Source organism: Aptenodytes patagonicus, chromosome 6 (assembly GCF_965638725.1).
Source record: "Aptenodytes patagonicus chromosome 6, bAptPat1.pri.cur, whole genome shotgun sequence".
Taxonomy (NCBI): Eukaryota; Metazoa; Chordata; class Aves; order Sphenisciformes; family Spheniscidae; genus Aptenodytes; species Aptenodytes patagonicus.
Genome location: NC_134954.1, coordinates 43,242,210 through 43,251,258, shown reverse-complemented (window position 1 = coordinate 43,251,258; position 9,049 = coordinate 43,242,210). Strand labels below are relative to the sequence as shown.

Sequence of the window (9,049 nt, the reverse complement as noted above, 5' to 3'; positions counted from 1 at the left end):
TTCTTCTTGGCTCTGCTCTTCCAAAGCACCTACAAGGCCTCAGGTTTAGTCTCCAGTACGCGGATTACATGAACACGAGTTACTGCATATTCAGCAGTATACACCACCACTCTTCTTTTCCACAGGTAGCACAGGCAGATAGTGATTTGGGTACAAGGCTCAGCAGTTAGCTGTACTGTTGATCACTCTGGAGTTCTTATTTGGGCCTCATTATTTCCTACACTCTGTACTGTATTTTTATTTACTCTGTAAACCCAAATATTTGTTTGTTGTTTTTTGTCAGTGTGAAGATTTCTAATATTGCTGCTTCCTCTAATGTTCTTTGCTACTATCTTTTCTTCTGTATGTGTCATTGCGCTCTTCTCCTGAGCAGTTTTTAAACTTTGAATGGGATTGTTTTTCACAGATACATGTGATGTTTTTGCCTGTTGATGTTTGGCTTAACTCGAAGTGCATGTTTAAATTTGTCCCTCTTCAGTTAAGCAGTTAAATTTGTTTTTGAATTTAAGTGCATGCTTAATGCACAAGCACTTTGTGGCATGTTAATATGCCTCACTGCGGTTTTAGTTTGGAGCCCTTATTTTTATGTGTTGTTCAGCTGAGGTCCACGTTCTTGGTCATACTGGTTGCTACACCACCACATCACCAGCTCTGGGTATTCAGAATCTATAAGCCTCAAAAAATTATTTTTTTGTTTGCTTTATTTTTTTGTAATACATACAACAGATGTTGGAAATCTGAGAAAGAATTTTGAGTTTTGTAAAACCTATTATAAGGCAGAGGAACATGTTAAAAAAAGTTATTTATATTGTATTTTTTGTAAACTTTCTAAGAGAGAGGTACACCTACAGGCCTCTTGCTACTCCTGTGGTTGTTTTCTGAATGTTTGATTTATGACAAAAGTGTTGACTCGCACAGTAGAGCTGCCCAGTGGGCTACTGTTAAATGAATATATATTAGGAATGCATAGGCTGCAACATTTCAGGGTGGTCAGATAGCTTACACTATATTAAAAAAATAGAATAAGTTAGATTTATATTTTCATGGAATGTATGTTGCCGTTGTTACGAACTAATGGTTTGCCACTGCTGTCTTTCCATGTGATGCCAAGGAATAAATGCCAGGTGAAAATTAACATTGAAGTTGTATAATACCTTGCAGTAAGAATAAGGTAAAAATATCAAAATACAAGCTCTTCCTTTTGCTTTGAGCCTTAACAGGGAGTGAGATTATATTCACGGCTGTTAGGATTTTGCAGTTATCTTTGTAATGGTACTGGATACGGTTATGGTGACACTTCCACACAGAAAACTGACTGAACACTGGCTTTAAGATCACCATCATTTGTATATTATTCAGCCACTGAAAGAAAATCTTCTCTCTATGAAATTGGCAAAAGAGTTGTGGAAGGTAAAGCCATAGTAATTTTCACCATTCTGAATTGAAATCTTAGCCAAAATAACAGTCTCAGTATCTGCACTTCAGACGACTCTGTGGATTCTTAAATATAAACATGTAGTCCTTTCATAAATGGAAGAGGATATAATGGGTAAGAAGGCCATTGTGGATGGAAATCATGTCAAGCATCTATTTTGAATGGGACTTTAAGAAGGTTTAGCTGGATTAGGCACAGGCAAAAAGCTTCTTCGTTGATTCTTCAGGCTTTCAGAGTGGCTTTATTTTTCTAGCATTAATGTTTATTTGTTCTGTTCAGGATAAATGTGGCTCAAGTGTTTGACAGTTCTCTCTCAGGTCATGATAAGATGAGTTTCCATTGCTGATCAAGCCTGTTAGTGAATGTATATTTGTGTTACCCTGTTTAATAAAGAGCAGTGAAGCACAAGGGTCTCCTGAAGAGAAGCTTCCACTTACAGTGAGAAGTATATTATTTCTGCCACAGCTGCAGGGGCATTTTCTAGCTCTGCTAATTCTACATTCAATCCTATGTAGGATGCAGAAGGAATTAATGTCACTAGGGTAACCTGCTGCCTGGTTGCCAAAGAAATTACTGCTTTCTTCAAATCATTTAAAGAAAATTCATTGGTAGTACAGCTCACTCTCTTAATATCTGCTGTATTTGCTTACTAAATGCATCTACATGGTAATTGTTGCTGTTGTGGGAAGCAGTAAGACTCCTAAAGAGACCATTTGAGGATTTTGGTCAAATTATTGACCAAATGTGTGATTCAAATAACCATTGTTACTGTCTAGAGAGGTGTAAACTAACGTGAAGAGAGGCACCAGATAAATACTCTGGGGTTTGAATCCTAGTGATATTAGTGATGTGGCAGTTCTGTGCCACCTGCCTGAGCCTTTTCTGTTCTCCCTTCACTGGGGAAAACCAGGAATTGTTCCAGTACTGTCAGTACAGATCTTTAAATTCTCCAGGGTTCTAATACAGATTTGTCATCCTCTTTTCAGCCTCACTAATGTCTTGATACCTTCACAATCTTGCTATCATTTGTCTTCTCAGCATGATGTTGGACTGTTTCCCCACAGACTGCTTTTACTTGCTTCACCAAGAATATTCCAAAAGAACAATGAGTTCATTTTCTTCAGTTATGGAAGCTTCCTGATTTTACAAAAGCATGACCCGTTGATACTGTAACATACTACCTCAATACAGCCTACATATACTGTAGGCTTTCTCTGCAGATTTGACTGACACATTTATAAGTCAAATAGCAAGATCGTGAAAGTGTGTTTTACCGTGACATTTCAGTATGACTTTGGATGCAGTGTGTATGGATCCAATCCTATATTACTTGCCTAAGGGTACAGTTCTAAAATTAAATCTCTGCAAGTACCAACAGAAACTGACAATTGCTTTTATCATCATAACTTTAACCCCAATTCAGTGGTCTTTATGCACATTTCAGTAACTATCTGGAAGCATTAGGAACTGCAGCAGATTTAGTTTCTGTACCCAAGAACTATTTCCATAATTTCATAAAACGTTATTGGTAGGAGATTGCTTTAATATTTGCAATTAATATACTTCTTATTAATGGTTTAAATTTTTCTAAATCAAAACTTGGCCATGTGTTTATTTGCTTTATGTATTAATGTTCCTCTAGGCCCAAGACCAGAAGGGCAACTCAGGTAAGCGCTCAGAGATATCCATGGGAGTTTTGCCAGATTAGGGTCTGCAGATTTGAGCTCTAACCAGATTAGCCCAGATGGCCCGGTGCAGTGGGTCTCTTCTCTGTACACCAGAAGGGTGGAGAGCTGCTGTGAAGCCCCTTGACTCTCTGGCTGGATAAATGCCTGCCCTGGCACCAGATAGTACCAGATGGCAACAGCTCCTGAGGGCCCATGGACCAGCTGCAGGCGGCTGGAGCAGCAAACCCCAGGCGTGCTTTCCCTCACTGTGCCCTCTGCTCTCTCGGCTCAGATTGCAGGGGCATGTGGCCTCCGATGGGGTGGACAGCTCCACAGTCACTCAGGGAGTCTTTTCTATCACAAAAATCCCCAGCTGGGGAGCTGCAGATGGTTCTCACTCTCATTAAGTCTTTTGGGCAGCACAAAAGAGGCAGGACAGGGCAGAGAATATGTCCTGCAGATTTTGGCACCTAGGGTGAGTCTTTCAATTAATACTTTCACCTGCTGCACAGTAATTTGCCCAGAAGTCTTATGAAACATTACATTTCCATCCCACGTGAATGTTCTTCCAGTTGATCCTTTTAGCCTTTTTATATTTGGCTTTTTAATGGTCACTCTTATTTTGGGTATTCAGCTTGGCCCGTTGTTGTGCAGAGAACTGAATTGCTGGGAAATCATCATATAATATAGAACAGCATTTCTTGTCTTTTAGGACTTCCAGCTGTTGTATTGGATGCCCTCTCAAAGGGCATTGTTGTTCATACACTCTCCTGCTGATCACACGGTGCTAGATGATGACCTTCAGTAATGATTCGCAAGTCCTTCTTTGTTTGCTCTAAATGATAACCAAAAGGAAGAGAAAGGAGATGGGAAGTACTGGAATATTGCTTTATTTTCTTTATTTACTGTTTGCTGAAAAGTTATATTTTGCTTTTTCTATACTCGTCTCTTAAGTATTCATGTGGGAATTAAGTAATACTGCCAAGCAAAATGTATTTGCTTTTTAATATTAATGTCTAATGAATTATACTAAGAATATGTCCTCTTTTATTGTTACCAATGTCCTAAGTTAGAGCAGCTGAAAATCCCTTTTATAGAGGGTGCATCCTTATGTCAGTATGTCATAGGTTCTCATCATATACAGAACTTTAAGGGCATTAATTAGAAATTTTGGATGTCTAATTTATTTTCATGGTAAAATATTTTTACAGTTCATAGCATTTTGCAGTTTTTTTACTAAATAATTTCTGGGGATGACTGAAAACTGTTTTTTTCTCCCATGAAACCTTTTCCAAGAACATAACACAAACATTCTTTGGAAGTTTTAGTATTCTAGTACTACTTCAGCTATTTTTAGGTCCTAATCTCCAGGTGAGAGTAATATAATTTTTCCAATTTTCACCCAATAATAGCTTTGCCTCAGGTACATTGTAACTTAACTTTAAAAAGATATTTTTCAGTCCGGAAAGGTGCTGCCACGCATTGTGCACTGCACATCTCCGTTACAGAATGTTACTAGAGCCCTAGCAAAGACAGTAGGAATACCCACTTGGGCAAAGCTGATTTTGTATGAGTTTCTGTCACACTGGTTTCTTTCGTATTAACTTTTTGGCAAAGGAGAGATGAGATGGATGCGGGGGGGGGGGGGGGGGGGAAGCAATAGAGTTGGAAAGAGGAGAAAAGAAAGCTGTTTGCTCCAGAAAAGCAGGCTGGTTTTCTCTATTTTTTGAGTCTGTTGAAGGTTAACTACCCGTTGCCTCAGTGCATGGCTCTGAAAAGTTAGCCTGTTCCTTATTAGCATAGTGTCTGTAGGTGTGTAAGCACCCATCGAGACAGAAGTAGCAATTCCTCTATGAAATGTGTTTATTTTCTAGTGTGCACCCAACTCTACTCAGTTACAGCCAGAGTCACATCTGGGGAAAATAGAAAAGAATCCTAAATCATACCAAAGACACAGGAACTGTTAATAAAGAACTATGCATGTAGCATCATATATAATGTGAGTATATCAGAAATATAAGCATAGAAATCAACAGGTTTATAATTACCGGAAAGCATTAGTGCTGAATTTCTACAAATGCTTTATATTTTACTATTGTTGTGATCGCTGCCATTTATGTTTGGGGGGAAGTCAAGGGGATTTAAAGATTCATATGAATTAACATTTTTGCTCAGTGGAAATGGGATTTTTCTAGCATGGGTGCAAGAACATTCTCAAAATCTATTTTGAAGGAGAGAAACATGGAAATCCAGTGTATGATTTATGTAGTTTTTTAATTTGACAGATGAGAAGTCTTAACTTAAAGACAGTCTGCACTTGTGTCACACCGTCAAAGGGCTTTTACAGCTTGCAAATCCACTGAGAATAATTCATTAGCTAACGGTTTTCATCTTCTCAGTTTCTCATCTTATCGTCATACAAATGTCATGATAACCAAAAACAAAGCACAAATAATTATAAATGTTATGAAACTCTTGGCATTACACATCCTTTTTTCTCTTTTCATCTTGTTTCAGAAAGTAAAATAGGCATTATATTACCAATGCCAAGTCAAGGTACTGCTGAAGAGAGAGATGTATCTAAGAATGCCCAAATCAGCACTAACCTATATATGATCATCCAAATCTGAGCCTTTAATGTAAATCCACATTTATTGCAATGATACATCAGAGCAGTACTCTCTGTATAAGCAGTCAGGGAAAATTTGTGTAAGACTAATCAGTTGCACCCCGATCATTTGCACACTAAGCATGTTTAAACTACATGGTAGGTGCCAATACATGTGCAATTCACAGAAAAGATCCGAAACAAAGTTTTAAAGCTTCAGATAGATGGAAGAGTGTTAATGACTTTCATAGCTTGACCTACTTTGGAATACAGCCACATACGCTCATATCTGGAACAGCTTGCCTAGTATCGTACAGAAGGGCTGAACAGCAAATTCCCTCCTTCTATTGAAGCCCAAGACAAAAGTGCCATGGGCTTCAATACAGGAAGGATTTCAAGCCCAGGACTTTGAGAATACGCTATAAGCTATAAAATTTTACCTTGTATTTTGACAAACACTAATTTAATATAGTTGCCAGCTGGTTATTCTGAAGAAACAGTGTCTACAGAAACTCATATATTGGTAGATATATATAATTAGGAAACAGATGTAGGATACAAAGTAGTTAGGACTGATGTGCTCCTTGCTTGTAGGAAGATTTTGCCTTCATGTGACTCAGAAAACAAAGCATGAGGTGTTGTCTCGTAATAATAACCAGGATCTGGAAGAGTAAGTCTAATGTGTCCATTTTTTCTGTCGTTGGCATTACCGTGTTTTTGTTGGGCTGTGATTCTGCAGTGTTTCACATCACTGGTCCTCTGATAATTACTGAATTTTAAGTTTTCATTTCATTTACATTTTTTGTAACCACATTTTCCTATGAAAACGTTCCTGAATTCATTGTGATGGACAAAGCACAAGTAAAATTGCCGAAAAAGTAGGAAATGTAGAGCTAATTGCACCTAACTGCTTTCAAATAGACAGGATAATTGGCACTGAGAAAATGATAAAGGCTGGCTCATATTCACGTTGATGACACTGATAACTGTCGGTGCTAATAACTGTCTGTGAATTAAAAAAAGAAAGTGGCATTTCAAAGCACCATTTCAGTGGCGCTTTCTCATAAAGAGCGATTAAAATGTAGCAGCCGCAGGACCATCTCCCCCCGGATCCGCACGGGGAAGCCTTCTCACCAGCCTGACCGGATTTATCTATTTTGGGTGCGCGGGCCGGGGCTCGCCGGGCGGATCTCGGTGGGGACCGGGATCCCCCGCAGCGCGCTGGGCGGCGGGGCCCGGGCGGCCGCCGAGCCGCGGCCTGGCGCGGGACGGGCGGGATCCCCGCAATCCCCATAGCCCCCTCCGCCGGCGGGGCGGCCGCATCCCCCTTCCCGCTTTCGCCGGGGGTTGCGGCGGGCGGCTTTGTTAGCGGCTGCCCGCGGAGAGCTACCCGCCCCCGGCGCCGCCCAGGCCCGCGGGGCTGCGGCCTCGGCCCCGGCCCGGCCGCCCCCAGCGCCGTACTGCCGTGCCTGTCGCTGATTGAGGGGAGGATGCCGGCGCGGAGGCGGAGGCCGGCGAAGGGGCGGGGGGCCCAGCCCTGCCGCTGAGGCGGCGCGGGGGCGGGGGGCGGCGCGGGCGCCCCTGCGCGGGGAGGCGCTCGCCCCGCCGTGGGCGCGGAGGGGCCGCCGCCGGCACCGGCGGGAGCCGCTTGCCGCAAGGACGGGGTGACTCCGGCTGCCGCCCGGTTCTGCAGCGGCGCGGCGCGGGAGCCGCCCTCCCCCGGAGCCCGCCGCGGGGCGCGGAGCCGCAGTGCGCGCCTCTGCGAGGTGAGTGGGCGCCGCCGCAGCGGCCGCGGGGCCGTCCGGTGCCGGCGGCGAGCCGCCCGCGAGGGCGAGGGACGTGGCTGAGCCCGAGGGGCAGCCGCGGGCGACGGCACCCTGGGAGGACCGGGCCGCGGCGGGGCCGGCGGGGGGCTTTCTGCGAGCGGCGCCGGTGCCGCGGCAGGTGTGGCCCCCCCGGCCCCCGCCCGTGGTACCCCCGGGGCGGGCCCGGCGCCGTGCGGCCCGGGGCGCCCGCCGTCCCTGCGCCGTGCTCTGCTCCCTTGCCCTAGCGCCTGCCTTGCCTGCCCCGTCATGCGGGAGGCTCGGGCGGCGGGCTGCCGTGGAGCCCCGCAGGGTTCTCCTTGGCTTTATTTTAATCGCTTTTGGGCCATTTAATTATAACTCGTTTCCTGCCCGGAGAATGCACTCAGCACTTCGTGCGCCGCGTTTATTTCCTCTGCTCTTTTTTCCCTCGCCATTTAGTATATTTATATATTTATGCATAAGGCTATTCTCCAGATTTTATATGGCAGTGTCCATGGTGGGGAAGAAAGATTACTGCAGATTTCAAGCATGTTGTTTTCAAAACAGTGGGGTTTAATGTGTATTTCTATTCTTGTGTGCATGAAATCTAGCACAATGACAGTGGGGGGGAAAAATAGGCTTATATTCACGTTCTCGCCATTCTGTGGATTGTTTGTTGATGTGGAGATCTTTTTTTTTTTTTTTTACACTTGTTTTTTTCTCTTAACCTTTTCTGTGCACGTCACAACAAACCATGAGGGTATTTAAAAAAACCCTCTTTTTTGGGCTGTATGATATCAAAATACAGGGAGTGTGGTGTATGTAGACAGTAATAGTTACATAATTTATTATCTCTTATTTTGTTGCTGGATATATGTCAGGAGCATGGAGGAAGTATTTATAACATTTTGTTTTTTTTTTTCTTTCTGGGATGCTGCGTGAGGGAGTCTTTGCGCTACACTACATTGCATTGGAATGTTTGTAAGAGATTCAGCCCTGAATCCCTCCTCTACCCGAAATTCTAGCAGGGGCCTTACCTTGCTTCACTTCATAAATGTCCAGGGCTGCTTCCTGTGTGCTCAAAAATTTCTTTTGTAGATTTTTTTTTTTCTTCTTCCCCCAACAATTACATTATTTTATTACTTTTTTTAAAAAAGTAAGTCAAACCATTATAAATATTTCAGTAGCAGTTATTCACGGCACTAAGGCACAGAAAGAAATCTATGTCATGGATGGATTAAAAAAACTTCTTCCTATATGCAGGTGAGCAGTTTGCCTAGTTCTTAGACTCCTTTGGAAAAATTTTCCTTATAAGATGATAGTGTGTGGTTGCAGCATTGGGCCATAAGGTATGATGTCATTAGCATATGAAAGGAACAAACCTAATGCTGCCTTTCAATTACCGCTGCTGTTAAGGCTCTAAATTTCCAAAAATGTGGATGCTTTCATGTCAGCTGGAGATACCACACTGGATGTTAGATGCTAGTCCGCGTGTGTGTATCTATCTTTCTATCCTTATTTATATCTTATGCTGGAATTTAAACATACCACTTCA

The 9,049-nt window shown here is 42.9% G+C and overlaps 1 protein-coding gene across 2 annotated transcripts in view; it reads left to right on the top strand.

Moving 5' to 3' along the window:
• Positions 1-7,404: 7,404 nt before the first annotated feature.
• Positions 7,405-9,049, top strand: part of HECW2 (HECT, C2 and WW domain containing E3 ubiquitin protein ligase 2) — a 175,675-nt gene continuing 174,030 nt past the window's right edge. For both annotated transcript variants that reach the window (XM_076342260.1, XM_076342258.1), the window contains exon 1: positions 7,405-7,476. The gene's annotated coding sequence lies outside the window, so the exon portion shown is untranslated. The remainder of the gene's footprint in view (positions 7,477-9,049) is intronic.